Genomic DNA, 26,136 nt, shown 5'->3' on the forward strand with positions numbered 1-26,136 from the left:
ACACACACACACACACACACACACACACACACACATATATATACTAGGATTTCCACCCGTGCAACGCACGGGGAAATAGCTCTATAGTGACATTACAAAAATAAGGTGTTTTCATCATATAATGCACTATTATGCTAAATAAGGTGTTTTCATCATCAAAATTTGCATTTCATCATCTGACATATGTTTAGAAAATAAGACTAAAATTACGACCAAAATAAACACATATTGGACTTCTTAGACAAATAACATGTTGTCATAACCAAAATAAATATTCCAACATTTGACAAATAGTTCGATTTAATTTAAAGAGATTACATAACCCTGAACAATAATGTTCAAATAACTAAATAAATCAAAAGTAACACCAAACTCTTTTCAACTGTTGGAAACACCAATTAACTCGCAAAAAACTTTTATCCCACAACGGTGCATCGATGGTATACCGCTCCAAAAGTAAACTACAACAACAAACAAAGGTTTTTTCATTTTATTAATGTGTGTTGTATAATAAAAAATAAACATGAAACTTAATTCTAAAAATATTCATACCTGATATGCTAATTCCTACAAATTATCAAAAACCTCCGGAAAACAACATTGATTGTAGAGGTACATGGATTGCCATCTTCATCCAAAATAGATTTAAGGTTTTAGCAAATCAGGTATGAATTAGCAATGCATAGTATAACAAAACAAAAGTTTACTCTGAAATTATCACAAAATTAAAAATATATAATGCAATTCTTAGATAAATCAAATGCTATTGTCATCATAAAAATAAAGATGTCAACCAAAGACATATAGTTCATTTAATTTAAAGCAATTACATAACTTTGGCCAATATATTAAATACAAATGTTAATAAAAATATGATTATACCTTCATTATAAATAGAAACATAAATTAAATATTTGTAGCCCCATGTTTGAGGAATATAAAGCTTTGACGTTAAATCAAATACCTATAGCCTCCCGTGTTCGAATCATAGTGTTTGAATCAAATACCTATTTCTTTTTGTGGCTATGGATATATTTTCAAGCCTTTATATCCTGTCATTGAAATGGTAAAATCATAACTAATAGTGGTAATATTTATTCAGTCATATGTTGCATATGAAATTGATCCCAAAGAAATAGTACTTAAATATACTAATATGCTTTATTATAAAAAAAACTTTGAACCCTAAAAGTAACTTCATAGTGCTTATAAGAAGCTGATTTTTCCCTTGGCGCACTTCACAAAAGAAGCTAATCGGGTGAGAAAACTCATCCTTTGCCAAAGAGAGAAATATAAGGACCAAAAAGAAAATGACAAAATCTAGTCTCAAAGATAATTGACTTCATTGACCAAAAAGAAAATGACAAAATCTAGTCTCAAAGATAATTGACTTCATTGACCAAAAAGAAATTGACAAATCTAGTCTTATAGATAATTGACAAAGTCTAGTCTAATAATCTAATATATAATTGATAAAATATTGGCATACTTCTCAAAGCCTTGTAAGGATTAAGGTGAGAGTATTTCAGATTCAACCAATTCCACTAATTCAACTAATGAACAACATATTGAAACACATTCAAAGTATAATCCATCATAAATAACTTAAAACTAATCATCAAAACAATCATAGCCCAGAACTGCACCCACGTATTATCCATGGAAAAAGAAGCAATAAATTTAGTAATTCACTATAATTTATCATTCTTATCTTCCAACAAAGAACAAATCCAACAAAAAGTATAATAACTACCAATTTTAGAAACTATACCCGGTGAAAACTACATGTGAAGTAAAACAACAAAGTTGTGAGCGATTCTTGAGAAAAGATTTTCTCCTAATAAAATGTTTCTTAATTTTCAATTGTTTTCAATGTTGAAACTTAAGTGAGGAAATTCAAATTACAAATTCAACGCCTATGCTAGACAATATTATCACAAATTCAAAATAAAAAACTATTATTAAAGAAAAAGCATACATACATAGAGACGGGGAAAAAAGGATCTAACTATTAGGAAAAACTCAAATGCAAAGAGATCCAAGCGACTTGAATTATGAATGCTTACTTCAAAGGGATTAGCGCATATCACAACCAAGCTACATAAATACCTTTCACACACCCATCAGTCATCTAGCTATGTCCAAATTCTTACTGAATCAATTTTAAATGAAGATCCTAAGATAAGGGTGATAATGAGATTGAGGTATTTGTCCCAAAACACTATTACATAATTTTTAATTTTAATTTTGATAATGAGAAGTCATCTACATCACCAAAATTGATTTTTTTGCAAACATAAAGGAAAAAGAAAAACATAACGGAATGTAATTAAGAATGATCCTGTTTTCCATCGAATCTATTGTAAAAATGCAGGAAGCAATCAGTAGTCAAAGGTTAATTACTTGTCTAATGCCTCTAATTAAGATTGATGCCTCTAATTACTTGTTTAATGCCTCTAATCAGTACTCAAAGGTTAATTAAGATTGATGCCTCTAATTACTTGTTTTGTGTATCTAGCATTATATTCATGAAGAGAAACCCAAAAAACCAGGAACAAATGAACTGAACAGAAATGGTTTTATTAATCAAAAGGTTAATTCTGAAATAAAATGAAAAAATGAAAATTGAGACATGGAACACTACCTGTTGCAAAATGCAATTTCTTAAACTCATGTGATCTTCTCGAGACATGAATCAACATCCAAGGTGTAAATTGTCTCGCATGTTCTTGTTCACTCATCTTAATCTCTACACAAACAAAAAAACATCAATAGTTATGTAGGAGCCCAACCAAGTAAACTTATAGAAATGAAGTAAAATTATATAGGAGCTTTATTACTCAATCTTTTGAATTAGTAGTATTAAAACTACTATGCATAGATCTGTCAGATGTCAAACAAAACCTAGCAGCTATAGTAGTATTAAAACTAAAAAAAAAAAAAAGCATTTTCAATTACAAAAAATTACACACTAATAATATTTTGTAATGTCAAATATATGCTTCATAGCTTCGTGCACCAGTCTATCTTAAACACATTAAACACAATTTGACAATGTGGCGCATAAGTAAACAAATATTTGAGCATGTAACAAAGAGAAAAAAAATACATGGAGTACCATTTTTCAAATAAAGTACTTTGACATGAAATCCCTTTTCAACCTCAAATCAAGTTGTAGAGATGAAGCAACTAATAAATATGATACTTGGTAATGAAATAGTAGTAAGGATACAATAGAAACAATAAAACAAATTTAGAAAAGCCAACTTAGCAAAATTCAGAACACAATTCAATCTTAATTTACACACAGTAGCAACATATAAAATATATTACCTTTCCATTACAATTGAAAAGAAGTAATGAACCTGTAACAAAAAAAAAATCAACATAGTGTTAGATCATTGTTATGAAAAATCAAAATGCAAATTCGGGCACATTCAAAAAAATAAAGAAAGAAGTAACCCTCAAAAAGAGACTTACGTTTTCAAAAAATGACTGCATTATAATTTTGTTAAAATTTTAGATTACATTGTCATCCCCTGAATTTGAAGTCCCATAAAAAATAAACAATTTCAAACAAAAACATTATAAAATGTAGGCTCCAAAAACATTAAAATTTATTTCGTCAAATACCATCAAATGGTAAACTGAATCTGAAACTATTAAATGCCATACCTATATCCTCAAACTAATCAACAACAATTTATGATGCAAAGAACTGCTCCAACTCTTGAGATATTCAAAATTTGTTCATCTTTTACTGCAAAAAAATAAATACAACAAAAATTGTTCTATATCAATATCAAAACTAACATTATCATCAATTTTCTTATTGAGACATTTTCTCAAACATTTTGTGAGTGCTCAAAATAAGACAAATTGAATAAAACATAAATACTCTTGTTAATCTAAACACAAAACTAAGACAAATTCATAACCAATTCAACAATTTATGAAAAGCATAAAAATAATCTTGTTAACAACAATCTTGCTTGAATAAACTCTAACAATATCATTGGTTTTCTTATTTGAGACATTTCCCCAAACACCTAGTGAGTTCTCAATTTCACAATAAAAAACATCAAGTCAAATAAAAAAAATCAAATGAAATGCAAACAATTTTGTTTATCTAAACACAAAAATAAGATAAATTCAACACAAAAGGACCAAAACAGCAAAATTTGCATTTCATCAAAATTTGATAAAATCAACAAAATACTAATTACAACAATTTCATCAATTCATGATTTAGAGCATACAATAAAAAGGTTGCATTTCAAATTTATAATCAAGAATCAATATCTAGGGTGTATTGATTTATTGATATAAAAAAAGCTTACTGAAGTGTATCTAGTAGGAGAGAACCTGGTTATACTCCGGAAAGTAGGAGAGCGAATTCCGACGCGGTGGTCTCAAATTCCGATGCGGTGGTCTCAAAATTCAACTTGGTAGAATGGATAAATGAATGAGGTGGTTTTGTAGAGGATGAAGAGATGAAGATGATGATGACTTACTTTTAGCGGGATGAGGCCGAAATTGAACGGAAATGAAGAAAGAAGGTAGAGGAAAAATGGGTTGTGTTTTTCTTTCTTTCTGTTTTACGTGTGAGAGAGAGAGAGAGTGTGAGGGAAGAGGGAGTGGCTGGTGGTAGGTTTGAGTGTGAGATAAAAAATGAGGAGAAAAGGGAAAGAAGTTTGAAATTAATGAGAGAGAAAGAAAATAGAAAATGGTGTTGATTAAGATGTGAGAAAAAGTATGAGGAAAATGAAGATTTGAATTTTGAATTGAAGAGGGAAAATAAGATAAATGATATTTTAATGTTTGGATTGTGTGAATGTTTAAAATGGCAAAAGATAAAGAAGAGTAGAAAGTGATGTTGGTTGAGATAGAGATAAAAAGTAGGAGGTGGGAAATAAAGATTCCAAAAATTTTGAAATTTGAATTTTGAATTGAAGAGGGAAAATGTGAGATTATTATATTTTATTGTTTGTAGTGTGTGAATGCTTAAAATGGCAAAAATAAAATTAGTTTTTAATGATGATGTGGCATTAAGGGGTTGAGAGGTTGACACATTGGATTGGTGGTCTATAACATGTTTCATGTTTGTATATTATTAAGATAAGATTAAGATTAAGATATATATATATATATATATATATATATATATATATATATATATATATATATATTATTAATAAAAAAGAATAACAAACCAAAAAAAGTGTTGGTGGGCCAAACCAAACCCTACAAATTTAAGTAAAATACATTTCCCTCATACCTAGTAGCATGAAAACTCTTTATCATTTGATGTTACTTAAAAAAAATACACAAGACTAAATTTGATATCCTTAGCATGAAACTTTCATGATGAAAGTCATATTAGTATATTATGAAATCTAAATACAAATTCGAGTTCGCTTCAATTTGAAACACCAAAAACCATCCTCAAATAAAAAAATAAATCTAGTCTATGGGAAGAGTAGATATTTTGCATTTTACGTGTTGCATCTGTATTTTACGTTTTATTTCTAAGTTTTGCGTTTTGGCCAATGAAATGCTAGGGTGTGTGAGAATGAAAATGCTGGGCAGGGGGTGTGAAAATGAAATGCTGCTGAGTAATAAAATAAAAAGGGTGAAGGGCTACTGGGCTGAAGTCTGATAAAAGGTTGGACCCTCTTTGCATTTGTTTTGCCATATATACCCTCTTTAGGAAACATATTGATATTTACACCCTCCTATCAATTGAAATTACACCAATTAAAGGTTCAAATTCAAAGATAGTGAGACAACCCTTGTAAGTTATAACCAAGAACCATACCAAGTCCATACACCAGATTGTAGTGATTATAAAATAGCTCTCAAGCCAACTTACACTTATGCAATGGAGTTAAGATCCTCTCCATTTGGTATTCTCTCCATTTCATCCATTTGGAGAGATAAATATCTTTGAAATATAAAGGACTCGTCACAATACTCTTATATATTTCAATACTAACAGGGCCCTTCGATACTCATACAAATAAATTACGCATTGTCATAAATCCATAACTTACGAAGTAAAAAATGAAGCACAAGTCAATACATTAAGCTAGCTAGTTAGCTACAAATTATCCAAATGTGATCAATGTATTCCACAAAATATAATCAAGAGATTGCAAGACCATTGAAAGGATATGTACATTAGAAAAAGTAGTAACAGTAAATAAATTTTTTATTACCTATTATTCAACCAAACTAGAAGATTCAACAAATAGATTTGGAAAATTGATTGTTGGAAATATCAGACCTAAAATGCAGGGTGTTAGAATCAAATTAACATGATTAAAATTAAAAATAAAATTGATATGATATGTACATTTTTAAGCTACCTTGTTTTATTTAAACTTGGTCATTTACTTTTGGTTTGATCCTTATTCTTATAATAACTACAAGTAGATGAACCTTTTCTGCGCAACTCCAAACTAATTTTCATTCGCAAAGTTCATGGACATCCTCATTAATTTTAGATGTTGAATTAACAAACTCCTCATCAGATTCTTCAAGATCCAATAAATCAAGTTTTGCAACCGCACTTTGCAAATATTGAATCTTGCAATATCATGATGTTTTTCGGATCGTGAACCTCTTTTAGATAGTTCAAGGGAGTGAACCTTAACTTTATTAGAATCTTTAACTTTTTTTGCGACAAATATTTGAGAGCCAACCAACTCTTCCTGAACTGTTCTAAACATTTTTCTTGTATAAACTTTTGATGCTTCTTCTTCCATTGGATGGATATAAAGTTGGCAAAAGTGGCTTTGAATTTCTTGTCTTTAAAGTTTTTTTTCATCTTTCCATATTTTAACGTGCATCAAGAGCCTTTTCATACTATGTTAACTTTCTCAATGAGTACTTGAATTAAAAAAATCCTTAAAAAACTTACTTTCACTCCTTTATGTGGTAGACATTCTAGGACAAAAATTGTGACGTACATAAGCAGAAATCCATTTGACACCTTGTTATTTGTCAAAAATGGAAAGAACCAACTTTACGTTTAAGTAATAAGGTAAACCAAATCTAGTTGAGAGTGTCCATTTTTAATGTTTGACATTGTGTTTTTTGGGTATAGCAAAGGTATTCTCTGCGCGGACTTTGGAGACTGATCCCCTTAAGATAACTGATATCAATTTATGATATCAATTTATAACGTTGACCTCTTCCAAAATAATGTTTTCCCATATATATACACCGGTTAGAGATCAAATCCAGGACTAAACGGTTAAAATGTACAAATATTTATCATTTGTACTACATTATGTTGGTTACTAATCTTCATATACGAGAATTAACTTGCCATTTTTACTGGGTCTGAGAACTTGGCTTGCCACTATTGAGTCTTTCATTCCAACCATATTTTTTTCCATCAACAGTACTCAAACTTGAGACATTGTTAAAACAATCCAACTCTATTTATTCCCAAATCAATGTAAGGTTGGTGACAAAGTATATAATGAAATAGATAATACTATTTTTTTATTTCCTTTACAATCAAAGTAAAAAACTATCAGTTTAGAAAATTCGAGAAGGGAGAATATATTTATTAAATAAATTGGTACTAGTAGCCATTTTACAATATTATAGAATACAAAGAAACAAACCCTAAAATGAAATAAACTATGAAACAATCGAAATCATTATCCCTTCTAAAAGAACTAAGTTATTTTCCAAGATTTAAATATTTTGTTATAATTTGAAAAACTTGAGCACCTTGTTGAAAATTTTCAACATACTTTCTGAGTAAAGGGCTGGTATCATGTTGACGCAGATTACTAATACAATCAAGAACGTATTGAATAATATCAACTGACTCTTTAGCCATGGCTGGATACTTACCAATGTGTAAATTTAATTCTGCATCCCTAAGCCTAGTATCGATACTATAATCCATAAAATCATCTGAACAACGATCGTAATAGCCTGCTACGGTATCATTCTCAGCAATTTCAGTCATGTCCCTGATTAGGTCATATGTGTGAGTCCAATTGTTATTAAGCACATCAATTGTGTATTGTGCAAGGTGAACAAGATCTACACCTTTTGCACCTCCTGGCTTTGAGTTGAGAAGATTTGAGCAATATGATGGATTGGATGCTTCTTTGCAAATGATATCCACATCAACAACTTTGGCTGAAATTGAATTGAAGGAAGCAACACATAGAATAAAAAGCACCAACAAGAGAGAGAAGTTTTGTCTCATCATTTTGTGGTTTTTCTCCTTTTGTTTCTTGTGTTTTCCTATTGATTTTAGGCTTGTTTTATAGTCATCATGGACAAGTAGTATGTGAATATAATTCTGATTGTATTCTGGTCAATTAATTAAATGTAATTCTAATTGTATTTTGGTCAATCGCAATAAATTATAATTTTTATATGTATTCTGGTCAATTAACTAATTAATATAATAGTCAATTACAATGAATTATAATTTTTCCCTAAAAGAAAAAGAATTATAATTAATGTATATAGTTTTTTAAAGAAGTCAAATGTTTTTTTTTTACTTAAATCGATTAAAGAAGTCAAATGTAGTTGCGCCATTAATAAACACTACTTTAATGAATGTGTACTATTGTAATTTGACTTTTGTAATGTTTTCAGAAACAATGTTTTGTTTCTTTTGTTGGATTTTTTGGATTAACCTTAATTAATACTCCCTCTGGTCCTATTTATAGGAGAAAGTTGGGTCAACAAAACTCAATGTATCTAGATTGAATTTTTAACCAAATATTGTTGACTCAAGTTTCACTTATAACGAGGATCGGAGGGAGTAATTAAAATAAGGAAAATGCTAGATATCAAGAATAGATTTTCTTGATGAATTCAAGAATGACATGGCAGAATAATCACCCTTAGATTTTAATCTTATTTATTAAAGTTTCATAAAAAAATATATATAACACCCACCACCCCATGATTTCCGACCAGGCTGAGATTTTATTGGCTAACATTAATTTCGGGACAAATTCTTGATAAAATCTTTCTTGATAAATAGCATTGCTCTTAAAATAATATACTGTTATATCAACTATTAATTCTAATTATAATATTATATTGAATAAAAGGATATTTATTAATTGTTGTAATTACAAACGGACCGTGGTGAGTTAGACCGTTTTTCATAGTAAGCATGCTGAGACCTCTCCCTACTAGTGCTTATATATACCGACTATCCCATAAGGTCAGATAACGCTTCATCTTAACTATGGGTGAGAAGAGTTGGGCATGTAGAACATATTCTAAAATTAGCAACTATATAGAAACATTGTTTCTTTTGAAGTGAAATAAAAACTCACATAAGCTAGGCATATCTTTATAAATTTAATGCACCTTGTTTATCAACATTTCACTAGAGTCTTTAACCTTTTTTGCGACAAATATTTGAGAGCGAACTAACTCTTCCTGAAATATTCTAAACATTTTTCTTGTATAAACTTTTGACGCTTCTTCTTCCATTGGATATAAATTTCAGAAAAGTGGCTTTGAGTTTCTTGTCTTGAAAGTCTTTTCTTGATCCTGGTTGTAGCGTGCATCAAGACTCTCTTTATATTGTGTCACAGACATTCTGAATGGAGTACTTGAATTCAAAAATCCTTAAAAATCTTCTTCATACTTTCACTTCTTTATGTGGTAGACATTCCAACACAAAAACTGTGACATACGTGCAGATATCCATTTTGCTTGAATGGAGTATATCTTCTTTACCCATTGAGTATATTTTAACACATTTATTTATCAGTGCTTCCCAGTCAGAATTAAATTCTTTGACAGTGGTACTCATGAACTTTTTATGAAAAATATGCCCACATACGATAATGATGATTAACCTCCGAAAAACCCTCACGACAACATTAGTGATAGCAACATCTTGATAAACTCCGGCCGTTGCTTCTGACCAAGTACTTAGCAAAAAAAAAAAAAATCTACCGCTTCATCCCATAACAAAGCACAACCAAAACGAATAGATTGTTGGTGACTGATGATTAACTCAAGTAAAGGTAACAAAAGACATTTTGTATTTATTTATCAAGTACTTCAGATCAAAAGTCATTAATCACCAAAATATTTGTAACCTATTTTAGAACTTGAAACAACCCATAAGCAATAATTTTGTCAAAAAAAAAACCCATAAGCAATAATTATAATTTTCCTTTGGCATCCATTTGAAATGCATGAAAAAATCCGGGATTCTTCGGTTGACAATTTTTAAATTAAGATAACATCATTTGTTCATCTCCATTTTCTAATTGCCTTTGTCTCTTTTCAAATAAATAATTGATAACATAAATCAAAATTATCAATACCGCCACTTTCAATACATAAGGTACAACACATTACACATCAATAAGTTTTTTTTTTTTTTTTTTTCAATTTAGTTCTCCTATGTACTCAAAGAAACTGTGAACTTCTAGAAGAGAATAGTTCATCATTATGGTCCCTTAAAAATCTTGAAACAACCCATCTCTCTCTCTCTCTCTCTCTCTCTCAAATATAACAGTGCCTTTTATCTTAGCCTCGTTTCATCATGTACGGTACGACTACTATTCTCTTGTTTCAAGTTTTTTGTCGTATGAAATCCATCCTTTGAAGTTTGAACAAAGAAACTCTTGACCGATTGTCATTCCGTTTGTCCTTGATTTAGTAACATGGCTCATGCAAAAGCGAAAACCTTTGTTCCTAGCGTACCTTGTGTAGTGAATTTTTGCGTCTCCAATTGATGCAAACCCCATTCCTTCAAATCGCTCCAAGGGGGCTCTGATGGTAGTCCATCATTGAGAGGATCTTCATGCATATACAACCATTCCTAACACTAGTTAGCATGCTAGTAAGTACATCTGAGGTTGCAGCAGCACAACTAGAAAAAAAAAAAAGGATATTGAACTAATAAAATCAACAATTTTTTTTTTGTTGGATATATTGAACTAATAAAACAAAAAAAATCAAATTGTTATATTGACAATATCCTATATTTTGACAAGCAATAGTAGGCTTTTTTTGGTCGAATAAGCAAATCAAATTGGATAAGTATTACATTCTTTCTTATTTGACAAACAATAGAAGGTTAAGAAAAACAAAATGAATACTTATTCAATTTGATTTTCTTATGCTACTATTATTTGTGAAAATCTAGACCATAACTGTTATTTATTTTGATATAGAAACCAATGGATATGTGTACAACAATTAAATCCACGTGCTTCTTTAGATATAAGTCTACAAAGCCTTGAATTAAAAAATGCATACACAGAAAGTTAGGCTATGTAACTGATGACAAGAAATCATGAGTTTTTATTCCACTTTTAGTGCCGTTTTAGATTAAAAGTAGTTATTTATGTGTGTTTTAGTTGAGTTTTATAGAGAAAACTTTCAAAAATCATGAAAGAAAATCACCCAAACCAGACAACTGTGTGACCGTACTTTGCTTATTACATGTTTTATCATGTTAATTCCTGGATCATTGTTGTTACGGGCGTTTTGGTGAGTAGAAATAGGATATGGAATGAAGAAAATCGGAAGGATTAACTTTTACCTAACTTGTGTCGCATGGCACGAGCCACGCATCATGACATTGAAGGAATTTCAAAAGTGTTTCGCTATTTCCTCACTCGTGTCACGTACCACAAGCTTCGTGTCGCGAGATTGATAGGGCCAAACCGCAAGTGCACGGCCTATCGAAGTAATAGTAGTAAGTAGAGTATCGTTCCGCTAGGGAGTTGTTCAACTTAATTAACTTTTTAAAGAATGATTAGAAGAGGAGAAAGTTTGTAAAAGGAGGTTTGATTGCTGAAAGTAATTAACAATAATAATAAAGAGCCTTAGGATTATTGGTTTGTCATAATAACAAACCCTTCACTAGACAAGACTTAAACATCTAATTTCATGGTTTACACACTAATTTCTAAAGACCGGTTTCCCTTAGCCCCTCACTTTTCCGATGAAAGTCCGGTGAGAGTTTACTTCTAGCAACCAAGCCTATTTCGCTGACTTGATTACTAGAAGATGCATAGAGGATTGAAACTACTCTTGTCTCAATAATTGCAAAGACTATTTCACTGTTTTGCAATTATTGTCTAGATTCACTTGTTCCAACATCAAAACTCCGCTCTCGTTTTATGAATTGATGTTTGGGATGATGGATTAACGATTATCAAACCCTCCGCTTTCGCTTCCACAATTTGATAATTGTTAATCCACGTTAACACGGTGAATCTAGATTAGAAATTAGGGTTACATAAAATTAGGGTTTAAGCTTGGTTTGTTTAGGATTATGTCATTTAGACTCACCAACAATCCTAAGACGAAGAAGTCTACTCACTCATGTTCATCGTAGACATGGGGGAAGAAGAGAGAAAATAACAGTAAAGTAAAATTGCGAGAGAGAAAGAAAGTAAAGAAATAAAGACTTTTATTGAAAATAGAAATATTCTAAGCAAAAGTAAGGTCAATGTTTATGGTGGAGAGCTACTCTATTTATAGCTTTACAATCGACTTAGAAACTAAGCAACTAAAAGGATAAAACGGTAAAGCTGCGACAGGGTAACTTGGGCTTGAAGAAAAGCAGCAAAAGTGGACTCTGGGGATGGGCACGGCCGTGCCACATGTTGCCACGGGCCGTTCCAAGCTTCTGGTAAGGGGGATTTGTATTTTTGCCCCGTATCTTCGTATTCTTGCACTGTATTTGCTCCAGTCCTCTTTCTTTCGCTCCAAGGCACCTTCCACCATATATTCATTCCTAAAATAAAATAAAAAGCAATTTAAAGTAAAATATTCTAAAAGAAAATAAAATTCAATAAAATAAAACTAAATCTTTAATAAAACTAAACTAAATAATGCATTAAATTAGACTAATCTATGACTCATCAAACTCCCCCACACTTGAATCTTTGCTTGTCCTCAAGCAAAAGGCAACAGACATAGCAGCAACAAAAGATTATTCATGGCAATATTAAGAACACATGTCTCAAAAGAAAGGTTTTGCTTCAAGTACACTAGTTACAATTTCAAATACTTCTCATGAACCTATTCTACCCAACATCAAGTCTCAAGTGAGTGTGTGTGTGCAGTCCAACCCTTTTCTTGCTCCTGTACAAGACAGATATTATGAGGAACATGTTCTATCCTTAGTGCTAAAGTAACCGAGAAAAGTCCTTTCTTCATTTCATATAAGAGTGATGGGAATTTAAATTAAAATTAAATTTAGATTTAACAATTAAGCACAAGGGGCTGCAGATGCTTAGGGGCTATCTATCCTCATAGGAAGTCTTTTTGGATATAATTGTCCTTTCCCCCTAGATTCAAAATCACCCTAAGCAGTGCTGCAAAATTATTTGTTTCATCTCCGCGTAGGAAGTCTTTTTGGATGTAATTGTCCTTTCCCCCTAGCATTGATGAATTTGTTTCACTTTAAGTTCAAATTTAGGGAGTCACCACCACAATTAGGAAGTTAGGGATTGTCCTTTCCCCCACATGTTGGTGCCATTCTCCCGCCCCATTTAACTTTAACAATTTAAGAATATAGCAATTAAGAACATTGATTAATTTCCCACACAAACTTATACTACTTTTACTCTTAAGACTTTAAAGGGTCTAAGTTAACACTAAAGATAGAACGTGCTCCTTAAAATACCTATTCATACACTTGCTCAAGGATTGCAACCAGGTGCTTTTCTCATTGGAGAATTTTCACAATAAAACAAGACATGGGTATAGCAAGAACATAAGAAACACAAGAAACTACTTTCATGTACAAGAAGCAACCTAAAGAAGAGACAAAACAAAAATTTTCATGCCATTTTTTAAATTAAAAACAAGCTACTAGTCATGCCTTTCACTATAAAAACAAAACAAAAAGAATAAAGTTCAAGGGAGTTTGGGAACACTACGACTCCAGACACTTTATTAGGCCCCCCCACACTTAGGGGAAGCATTGTCCTCAATGATTCAAAAGAAAAAGAAATTAAAAGAGAAGAAGAAGAAGTAGAAGAACAAGAAAAGGGTGCAGAAAGCTCACAATGTGCTATAAATAGCAAAAAATGTTGAATTTTGGAATCTGCAAGCTGGCACGGCCGTGCCTGATTACATCTTGTCATTACGTAATTTTATAAGTATTTTAGCACAAAAATGGAGTTCACAAGGAGACTTATGCAGCAAAAGAGCAGAAAAACTGGAGAAAATACAAAGAAAGAAAACGTGTCACGATTTATCAGAAACGTGACACGATTTAAGAGCTTCAGAAAGGTTTGGTTCGACATTATGAAAACGTGTCACGATTGGTAAAACGTGACACGATTTGGTGAAACCCTAATTCAGTTTCTTGCTCCAGAAGGTAAAAACGTGTCACGATTCACTTAAAACGTGACACGATTTGGGCGATTTTCTGTGCCTATTTATGCTGAAGTCTATTCCAAAAACAAGGGTTACGAATTCTAGAGAGCCAAGTGCGATTTTGCAACTGCAAGGAAGACCAGGAGGACGATTTCTTCATCTTCCAACCACTTTGTGTATGTTTTATTACCTCTAATGATTATGTTATTTGTAAACACTATTATGAGTAGCTAAATTCATTAGAGGTTAGGTCTGAGATGATTCGTTGTAACCCTAATTGAGATATTATGTTGTGAAACTCTATTTATTGTGAATGATATTCTAGTCTTTATTCAATTCAATTGTTCTTAATGCTTTTTATATCCTGATCAAATATAAATATGATTTTGTGAGAATGAATGACTACTGACCATAGCTTTCTACTTTGACCTATTGAATTGTTCGAATAAACATGGTTAGTCTAGGAATGGATAATCGTTTATTAGTGATATTAGGTTAACGTGCTTTAAACCTTCAAAGATTATTAGACCACCTAAGGGATTAGGGGCTGTAGTTTAAGAAGAGGGTCCTAACTCAAGGGATTGATTAGGACTATTTTGTTAACTATCGTGGGATTAGAAGATCATTCATACGAATAGGTGCAACATAACAATTAGGGGAACATAGATGATTCGAAAGACCTAAACTCATCTCTCTCTTATTCTTGAAAACCAATTTATTTTTAGGAGTTACTTTTATGCAATCAAACCAATCTACTGCCTAGTGGCAAATCAAAATAACCTTTATACATCCTAAAATACAACGTAGTTGAATTATTGAGATTAAAAACAGTCCTCGTGGGATCGATATTTTTACTACTTCGATAGTATTTGGTGCACTTGCCAGAGATCTATCAAGTTTTTGGCGCCGTTGCCGGGGACTGTTGAATTATTTCAACAAGGCAATTACGTTATAATTTTAGGGTCTTTGCAATTTACTTTTCTGTTTTTAATTTTTTTTTTCTGTTTTCATATTCACTTGATTACTTTGCGTTGTGCAGTGCTACTAAGGTATTTTGCTGTTTATGCGAGGTAAACAGAGCTCAGACGACTTAGAGTAGGATCCGGAAATTGAAAGGACTGCTAGAGCACTTCGGAAAGCTGTCCGATCGCAAAGGTTAGCTCAGTCCGTTCCACCGGGTGTTCGAGAACAAATACCGGAGCCACTCTCAACTGAATCTGAAACGATCTCTTCTCCTAAATCTGCAACTATGGAAGGAGAAGGTGTTGTACCACCAAGACCTAAGCTAGGAGACTACGGGTTAGCCACTCATCGCGGTCAACTGACCCACACTTTTCAACCAGCTAACCCCGTAGCTTTCGACATCAAGACAACTGTCCTCAACGGTTTGAGGGACAAGCAATTCGATGGGACTGAAGCTATGAGTCCTCATGAACACTTGAGCCGCTTTGCTGAAACCTGCGAGTTTTGTGTGCAACCAGCCACCGTAACTGAAGCACAAAAGAAGCTAAGGCTGTTTCCTTTCACCTTGACGGGAAGAGCAAAAGATTGGTTGCTAACAATACCGAACGGGACTGTCCAAACATGGGAAGAGTTAGAGCTAAAGTTCTTGGAGAAATATTTCCCTATGTCTAAATATTGGGAAAAGAAGATGGAGATCTCTAACTTCAAGCAAGGAGAAAGTGAATCATTGTATGATGCTTGGGAGCGATACAATTTGCTTCTTAAGAGATGCCCTAATCATGAGTTCACCGAGAAGCAATACCTCCAAATCTTCACTGAGGGGGTAACACCAAACACTAGAATGTTCTTAGATGCTTCCGCGGGAGGTAGTCTCAAGAGCAAAACTGATCATGAAGTGCAAGCTTTGATAGAAAACATGGTTGGAAATGAGTATCGTGATCAAGCTAAAAAGAAAGAAAGAGGAGTGTTTGTAACACCCTAAAAACCCCAACTTTGAATTAGTAAATAAAATTATAAAAATTCTAATTTAGGTGTTACGCAGAATCGTCACTATACAATCTCATGAAACAATAATCTTAATTCAAAGGTGTCATATAACATTAATCATAATTCGGCAGCGGAAATGTTCAACCATCATAATAAAACGATGTAAATTCTCGACATCATGGTAAAAGTAACACAACTCCAAAGACTTAAAATTTCAGAAACATAGTTCTAATAATAAACCCCCGACCCTAGTGTTACAGATCAGAGCACGTGTTTTTCGACTACATAATTATCACTAATAAAAATAATGACGGAGGAGGACTCCCGTCACCACCTTTGAAGCGTCCCGCAGCTAGAGCTCCTCGCCTGAGTGCCTGTACCCCACGAGTACAGACATCACAACACACAACAATAAGAAGGGTGAGAATACATTTCATAAGGTATAATTAGAACTCATGGATAACATAAAAACATAAATCAAATGCAATCATCATCATTTACAAGCATCATCGTAGTTTCTCATCATTTTATACATCACTATTTACACATCTCTACATATAACTCACAAAATTATACTTAGTCAAATAATTCATCAATTACACATCTTTAATAACTCATTGTTATTCTAATTCTTATTTTACTTTTTCTTCTAAAAAAAAATAAAATGAAATAACTGAAAACAAATGTATATCCAAAACAGTATATTTCCATTCCACTTAGCAACTTAAAAAAAAAAACTTTATTATAGTTCAAGGAAGCAAAGGTTCAATACTGTAGGTACTCAAATTCAGTTATCTACAATGATAAAAATCTATATCCAAATTCATATATCTTATTTTTGAAGGGATATGAAACCATATATATATATCAGCATCTATCAATTTGTCAATCATTTATTACTTGTGCTGAATAAAAAAAATAGAACAGCTACGGCAGTGTGTGTGCACAACAAATATAAGGGACTGGAACGACATAAACTTAATTTCTATAGCTGGAAGTTCAATTTCAATTTAAAATGCCAGAAAAGCTCTTGTTAATAGCAGCCACAAGGAATGAAGATAATTTGAATTGAAATATGGCAATAGAAAATAATACAGCCGTTAAAAATAATAACAATTGGAATTGAATCAATAATAATAAAAAAAAAAATAGAAGTTCTCAAGGTTATAATAATAAACCTAACTATATAAACATGACCATATTCCTATCATTAAAACATCACAATTCAGAAACAAAAATCAAACAAATTATTATAGCAACAAGAAGAACATGAATTTAATCATAGATTCATCATAGGAGTAAGGGAACAACGAAAATTAACTACCCTTCACTACCCACATGAGTAGACATAGTATTCACATCAACATCAGGATCAACATACTAACATGTGTATGAGAAGATGCAACTCACCCCTAGACCTATATGCATGCCGGTACCGGTTTCTAATCAACATTTGTATGTCAGAGTTGTGTTACTGAGCATACATACATCCTAATCAACATTTGTATGTCAGAGTTGTGTTACTGAACATACATACAACATTCGTCATTCAACATGGTCCTAAATATGATATGATGCATGAGGTGAGACTCTCTAAATAATACATATAGCACATCATCAACAATTCACAATTAGAACATAATTTCCTTTGTAAGACTCATCATTTACGTCATCATTAATCAACATTATTCAACATCATGGTCTTTTCATTTCTCAACATCATCATTACTCAACATTGTCATTTAAAACCTATACTCAACATTGGCTTCCCTTATTTACTATGCACTTCAATCTCACGGCAACACCATATACCTCGTTTCTAGTTTAAAGATTTACCCCACCATTGTAGTCATTTACAATATCTTCCACTTTTACAATCGAAACTCCTTTCTATTTTAATTTCCTATCTTCCTATTATTGATCATTAATATTATCGTTGATCATTATAAACCACTATTCATTCATCTTCTAACTCTAGAAACTATAACTACTATAATTAATTGATATATTTTTTGTTTTTTTTTTTTAAATTCATTATGCTATAAAAATATACCATTCGTATCTCCTTAATAATGTGAATACAAAAAAAAATAGACTTTTTATACATAGAGGGTTACATCATACATACTTATAAAATTAACTTATAAAAAATATTATAATATGTTTTGATAAATCAATTATAATTAGGTTATATTCTCCCATAGTAAAGCATAATATTCATTTAGCAAATAGGTGTATTCTTATAGGAAGAGTACTGTGTGTGATTTTTAGAAACGAATCCCACTCACTCAGATATGACTTATGCAAATTCTCTTCACAATTCCAAAACAATAGCCTATTTGTTTGATGAATAAGGAACAGGTGCATCATATATAATTTGGAATTAATATTAACCTTTTTTCTTTATTTGTGACAGAAGAATTAGTATTAACCCTATTGAATCATATTCGTTCGATATTTGCAAAGTGCACTAGAAACATTTCCTGTTGCACGCCATGAAGCTTCTAATGTTCTTATAGAATAATACACTCAATTTTCTATTCTCTCAATTTAATGAACATATTCAGAGCCGTAATGGCTGAAAACCCCTATTTCGATTTTTCCTCACATGATCAAAACTCTCTATTCAACTTATCTAATCCTAGTTTCACAATTTTAGTCTATCATTCACGACTCTCTTCAGTAAATTTTACACTGATCATTCACCATGATTAGAGCACCAAGGTCTATAGAATTATAAACAACTCATCAATTCATAATTAGAACACCCTAAGATGAAAGTTTCCGCCCTTACCTCGAATTTTCCAAAAAACACCGCTTTTGGTTCAACACTCCTGAGCTAGGGTTTGCCTCCTTTCCTCTCCTCTTCTCTTTCTCCAGTGCAGCAACAATAATGTTTATGACTTTATATTATGTTATTTATAATAGGGAATTGGGCTAATCGGGCTAATCCACCTGTCATTGTTTTCTCGCCTCCTCTTAACCTAATTTTACTTTCATCTCCCCCACTTATCTTATTACTTCTATTTTCACCTCTCAACACTACTATTTATTATATTATTCCTCCCTTCATTATTTTATTTCACACACAATATCAATAATTATTAAACACCTTATTTTCTCCACAATAATAAATCAAGACATTATTTGGTTAACTCTATTAAATTAGATAAATAAAATTTGGGGTGTTACAACTCTCCTCCACTTAATGAATTTTCGCCCTCGAAAATTACTTGAAGATAGCAGCCCCATACAAGACTCTCTTGCCTAACTCCCCAGTTTTACGATATACTCTTCTTCCTCAAACTATTGTTACATATTATATTCCTCGCTTAATTTTTTTTTTTTTTTGGCACAATTCCTTTCTAAACAAACATCCAAGACGATAAACCACAATTTACCTGTCTAACTCATAACTTAAGCACCATAAATTTATTTCGAAACATTCAATTCTAGCCCTTCACCTCACATTCGTATATATAAAGACACCAACATATTTCCAACCAACACAAACAGTCAAAAGAATGGAACATGTACCTCGCATCAATTATTTGGGTCCGAGAAATCTGCTCCATCCGTTCCACTCAAGGCAAACACCTTTCCCCCATACTTCTCCTTCTTCGGCTTTTGGCAGTGGGTGCTGATGTGACCTAGCTCATTACAGTTGAAGCATTTAACACCTTTCTTACACTCTGACACACGATGACCCGTATCACCACAATTATAACATCTCGGCGGAGGACGGACATCTTCCCCACTAGCTTCTTTCTCACCAGTACCCTTCTCCTGCTTCTCTTTATCAGTATGAAGGCTATACGGCTTACCTCGACTCTGGTCTCTTCCTTTCTTCTCACTAACCGCCTTGTAATGACTAGCCCTTTTTTTTTGCTGTCGTCCTCATAGATTCTGCAAGCAGTTACCAATGAGGAAAATTGGCGAATCTGCTGATACCCAATAAACTGCTTGATCTCGAGACGTAACCCATTCTCAAACTTCAAGCATTTAGAAACCTCTGCGTCCGCTGCATTGATATAGGGACAAAACCTGGACAATTCTTCAAATTTTGCAGCATACTCTGACACTGACATATTCCCTTGCTTTAACTCAAGGAATTCAATCTCCTTCTTGTTACGCACATCAGCAGGAAAGTACTTTCCCAAAAATTCTTCTCTAAACACTTCCCATGTAACTACAGTGCCTGCCCCTTCGAGCCTTTGACGGGCATTTCCCCACCAGAATTCAGCCTCTTCCGCCAACATGTGTGTCGCTAGTCTAACCTTCTGTTCATTAGTGCTCACCATTGCCCTGAAAATCCTTTCAATCCCTTGTAGCCAATTCTGTGCACCATCAGGATCGTAACTTCCCTTGAAGGTAGGCGGGTTGTTTCTCATAAACCTATCCAAGCGAAGCTCATCAGCTGCTCCCTGTTGGTTCTGCTGTCCTTGTAGTGCATTGTTCAAGGCTTGCGCTACCGCAGTCATAGCGTTTGCAATTGCTTGATCATTTCTCCCAGCCATTTCTTATCTGCATTCGTCAACAATTAGAATTTAGGCATCTACAGTGTGATATACACTTGTCGCCTACAGGGTAAAATATCAAATAGAAAACCTAGGTCAGATGGACCGACCTGCTCTGATACCAACTATGTAACACCCTAAAAACCCCAACTTTGAATTAGTAAATAAAATTATAAAAATTCTAATTTAGGTGTTACGCAGAATCGTCACTATACAATCTCATGAAACAATAATCTTAATTCAAAGGTGTCATATAACATTAATCATAATTCGGCAGCGGAAATGTTCAACCATCATAATAAAACGATGTAAATTCTCGACATCATGGTAAAAGTAACACAACTCCAAAGACTTAAAATTTCAGAAACATAGTTCTAATAATAAACCCCCGACCCTAGTGTTACAGATCAGAGCACGTGTTTTTCGACTACATAATTATCACTAATAAAAATAATGACGGAGGAGGACTCCCGTCACCACCTTTGAAGCGTCCCGCAGCTAGAGCTCCTCGCCTGAGTGCCTGTACCCCACGAGTACAGACATCACAACACACAACAATAAGAAGGGTGAGAATACATTTCATAAGGTATAATTAGAACTCATGGATAACATAAAAACATAAATCAAATGCAATCATCATCATTTACAAGCATCATCGTAGTTTCTCATCATTTTATACATCACTATTTACACATCTCTACATATAACTCACAAAATTATACTTAGTCAAATAATTCATCAATTACACATCTTTAATAACTCATTGTTATTCTAATTCTTATTTTACTTTTTCTTCTAAAAAAAAATAAAATGAAATAACTGAAAACAAATGTATATCCAAAACAGTATATTTCCATTCCACTTAGCAACTTAAAAAAAAAAACTTTATTATAGTTCAAGGAAGCAAAGGTTCAATACTGTAGGTACTCAAATTCAGTTATCTACAATGATAAAAATCTATATCCAAATTCATATATCTTATTTTTGAAGGGATATGAAACCATATATATATCAGCATCTATCAATTTGTCAATCATTTATTACTTGTGCTGAATAAAAAAAATAGAACAGCTACGGCAGTGTGTGTGCACAACAAATATAAGGGACTGGAACGACATAAACTTAATTTCTATAGCTGGAAGTTCAATTTCAATTTAAAATGCCAGAAAAGCTCTTGTTAATAGCAGCCACAAGGAATGAAGATAATTTGAATTGAAATATGGCAATAGAAAATAATACAGCCGTTAAAAATAATAACAATTGGAATTGAATCAATAATAATAAAAAAAAAAATAGAAGTTCTCAAGGTTATAATAATAAACCTAACTATATAAACATGACCATATTCCTATCATTAAAACATCACAATTCAGAAACAAAAATCAAACAAATTATTATAGCAACAAGAAGAACATGAATTTAATCATAGATTCATCATAGGAGTAAGGGAACAACGAAAATTAACTACCCTTCACTACCCACATGAGTACACATAGTATTCACATCAACATCAGGATCAACATACTAACATGTGTATGAGAAGATGCAACTCACCCCTAGACCTATATGCATGCCGGTACCGGTTTCTAATCAACATTTGTATGTCAGAGTTGTGTTACTGAGCATACATACATCCTAATCAACATTTGTATGTCAGAGTTGTGTTACTGAACATACATACAACATTCGTCATTCAACATGGTCCTAAATATGATATGATGCATGAGGTGAGACTCTCTAAATAATACATATAGCACATCATCAACAATTCACAATTACAACATAATTTCCTTTGTAAGACTCATCATTTACGTCATCATTAATCAACATTATTCAACATCATGGTCTTTTCATTTCTCAACATCATCATTACTCAACATTGTCATTTAAAACCTATACTCAACATTGGCTTCCCTTATTTACTATGCACTTCAATCTCACGGCAACACCATATACCTCGTTTCTAGTTTAAAGATTTACCCCACCATTGTAGTCATTTACAATATCTTCCACTTTTACAATCGAAACTCCTTTCTATTTTAATTTCCTATCTTCCTATTATTGATCATTAATATTATCGTTGATCATTATAAACCACTATTCATTCATCTTCTAACTCTAGAAACTATAACTACTATAATTAATTGATATATTTTTTGTTTTTTTTTTTTAAATTCATTATGCTATAAAAATATACCATTCGTATCTCCTTAATAATGTGAATACAAAAAAAAATAGACTTTTTATACATAGAGGGTTACATCATACATACTTATAAAATTAACTTATAAAAAATATTATAATATGTTTTGATAAATCAATTATAATTAGGTTATATTCTCCCATAGTAAAGCATAATATTCATTTAGCAAATAGGTGTATTCTTATAGGAAGAGTACTGTGTGTGATTTTTAGAAACGAATCCCACTCACTCAGATATGACTTATGCAAATTCTCTTCACAATTCCAAAACAATAGCCTATTTGTTTGATGAATAAGGAACAGGTGCATCATATATAATTTGGAATTAATATTAACCTTTTTTCTTTATTTGTGACAGAAGAATTAGTATTAACCCTATTGAATCATATTCGTTCGATATTTGCAAAGTGCACTAGAAACATTTCCTGTTGCACGCCATGAAGCTTCTAATGTTCTTATAGAATAATACACTCAATTTTCTATTCTCTCAATTTAATGAACATATTCAGAGCCGTAATGGCTGAAAACCCCTATTTCGATTTTTCCTCACATGATCAAAACTCTCTATTCAACTTATCTAATCCTAGTTTCACAATTTTAGTCTATCATTCACGACTCTCTTCAGTAAATTTTACACTGATCATTCACCATGATTAGAGCACCAAGGTCTATAGAATTATAAACAACTCATCAATTCATAATTAGAACACCCTAAGATGAAAGTTTCCGCCCTTACCTCGAATTTTCCAAAAAACACCGCTTTTGGTTCAACACTCCTGAGCTAGGGTTTGCCTCCTTTCCTCTCCTCTTCTCTTTCTCCAGTGCAGCAACAATAATGTTTATGACTTTATATTATGTTATTTATAATAGGGAATTGGGCTAATCGGGCTAATCCACCTGTCATTGTTTTCTCGCCTCCTCTTAACCTAATTTTACTTTCATCTCCCCCACTTATCTTATTACTTCTATTTTCACCTCTCAACACTACTATTTATTATATTATTCCTCCCTTCATTATTTTATTTCACACACAATATCAATAATTATTAAACACCTTATTTTCTCCACAATAATAAATCAAGACATTATTTGGTTAACTCTATTAAATTAGATAAATAAAATTTGGGGTGTTACAGTGTTTGGGGTGAGTGAACAAACTGCTATTCTTGCCAACCAAGCAGCTATGAATAAACAAATCGAAGCTCTAACTAAGGAGTTTCAAGGCTTCACTTTGGCTCATAAGCAACAACAAGTGGCTGCAATCAAATGTGACTTATGTGGTGAAGAACATCCCAACGGTGAATGCGTTCCGGAAGGATCAAATGAAGAAGCTAACTTCATGGGAGGTTATCAAAGGCAGAATCAATACTACAATTCAGGCATTAATAAGCATCCAAATCTAAGCTACTCAAATAACAATGCTTTGAACTCTCAGATGCTTACTCCTCCTCAACAACAACAAAGGAAGCCATCAGCTCTTGAAGAAACTATGATGAACTTCATGAAGATGACTCAAGGCAACTTTGAAGAGATGAAGAAGAGTCAAGAAGCTGAAAGAAAGAACAATGAAGCTTCTAGGAAGATGCTTGAAACTCAACTGGGGCAATTAGCTAAGCAATTGGCTGAACAAAGTAAAGGTGGATTCTCAGGTAACACTAAAGATAACCCTAAGAATGAGTCTTGTAATGCTATTGAATTGAGGAGCAAAAAGGTTTTGACACCTTTAGTTCCAAAAGCTCCAAAGAAGGTTGATGAAGTAGTTGAGGTGGAGGAGAACGATGTAGTTGAAAATGAAAAGAAGAAAAAAATAGAGGGAGATAAAAGTGAGAAATTGATAGATGAAGACTCAATCTTGAGGAAGTCAAAGAGTCAAATCTTGAAAGATGGAGACAAGCCACAAATTATTCCATCATATGTGAAGCTTCCTTACCCTCATCTAGAGAAGAAGAAAAAGAAGGAGGAAGGACAATTCAAGAAGTTCATGCAACTTGTCTCACAACTTCAAGTGAATATTCCTTTCAGTGAGGCTCTTGATCAAATGCCTTTGTATGCCAAGTTCATGAAAGATTTGCTAACGGGAAGAAGAAAGCCTAAAGATGATGAAAATATTTCTCTTTCCGAGAATTGTAGCGCTATTCTTCAAAAGAAGCTACCACCTAAGCTGAAAGATCTGGTGCTTTTACTATCCCTTGTTCCATTGGACCGGTAGACATTGGAAGAGCTTTATGTGATCTAGGAGCAAGTATCAACTTGATGCCTCTTTCAATGATGAAGAAGCTTAAGTGTGGGGAGCCAAAACCAACAAGAATGACCATTACTTTAGCTGATCGGTCAATCTCTTATCCTTTCGGTATACTTGAAGATGTGCTAGTCAAAGTTAATGATCTTGTGTTTCCAGCAGACTTTGTGATCTTAGACATGGCTGAAGATGAAGATATGCCACTCATTTTAGGAAGACCTTTCCTTGCAACTGGTCGTGCTTTGATTGATGTTGAGATGGGAGAGCTAATGTTGAGGTTCCATAATGAGCAAGTGGTGTTCAATATCTTTGAAGCAATGAAACACCGAGAGGAAAACCCCAAGTGTTACCGGATTGATGTTGTTGAAGAAATAGTGGAAGACAACTCTCGTGAACCTCAACCACCACAACCTCTTGAAAGAGCAATTGTAAATTCTATAGAGAGTTGTGAGCATGATGAAGATCTTGAAGTAAGTGATTGTGTGAAGCAACTAGCAGCAAGCAAGCAAGAGTTGGGTCCGGTAAAAATAGAAGAATTAATGGGTAAGCACTCTATGGATGCTCCTATTTTGAGTGGAGAAGGAGAGAAAAATCCAGAATTAAAAGAACTCCCTTCTCACTTGAAATATGTTTTTCTCACTAAGGATGCCTCTAAACCAGTAATCATCAGCAATACCTTGACACCTTTGGAAGAAGAAAAATTAATGAGGGTGTTAAGAGACAATCAAGGAGCTTTGGGGTGGAACATTTCTGATTTGAAGAGTATTAGTCCAGCTTATTGCATGCATAAAATACACATGGAGGCTGAATACAAACTGGTGGTTCAACCTCAAAGGAGACTTAACCCAACAATGAAGGAAGTGGTAAAGA

General features: G+C 32.8%; 1 long non-coding RNA gene and 2 pseudogenes across 4 annotated transcripts; all 3 read right to left on the reverse strand.

Annotated features, from left to right (window-relative positions):
• Positions 1–234: 234 nt before the first annotated feature.
• LOC146913439 (uncharacterized) lies at positions 235–4,719 on the reverse strand. 3 transcript variants are annotated; one of them, XR_015013560.1, is made up of 7 exons: positions 4,366–4,719; positions 3,676–3,760; positions 3,334–3,365; positions 2,645–2,749; positions 965–1,052; positions 553–628; positions 235–461 (listed from the first exon to the last, which is right to left on the reverse strand). It is a non-coding gene; the product is annotated as an uncharacterized LOC146913439 (long non-coding RNA). The 3 variants fall into 3 exon arrangements; XR_015013559.1 differs by lacking the exon at positions 553–628 and having other exon boundaries at positions 883–1,052; positions 4,366–4,717; XR_015013558.1 differs by lacking the exon at positions 553–628 and having other exon boundaries at positions 4,366–4,707.
• Positions 4,720–7,696: 2,977 nt separating this feature from the next.
• On the reverse strand, positions 7,697–18,152 carry LOC146913440 (protein FAR1-RELATED SEQUENCE 5-like; annotated as a pseudogene).
• LOC146913441 (uncharacterized) lies at positions 16,404–20,828 on the reverse strand (annotated as a pseudogene). Its single transcript, XR_015015936.1, has 2 exons — positions 19,846–20,828; positions 16,404–16,682 (listed from the first exon to the last, which is right to left on the reverse strand). The product of XR_015015936.1 is annotated as an uncharacterized LOC146913441 (transcript).
• Positions 20,829–26,136: the final 5,308 nt, after the last annotated feature.

This window comes from Medicago sativa, chromosome 6 (assembly GCF_051527215.1).
Source record: "Medicago sativa cultivar Bolivia chromosome 6, Bolivia_mono, whole genome shotgun sequence".
Classification (NCBI taxonomy): Eukaryota; Viridiplantae; Streptophyta; class Magnoliopsida; order Fabales; family Fabaceae; genus Medicago; species Medicago sativa.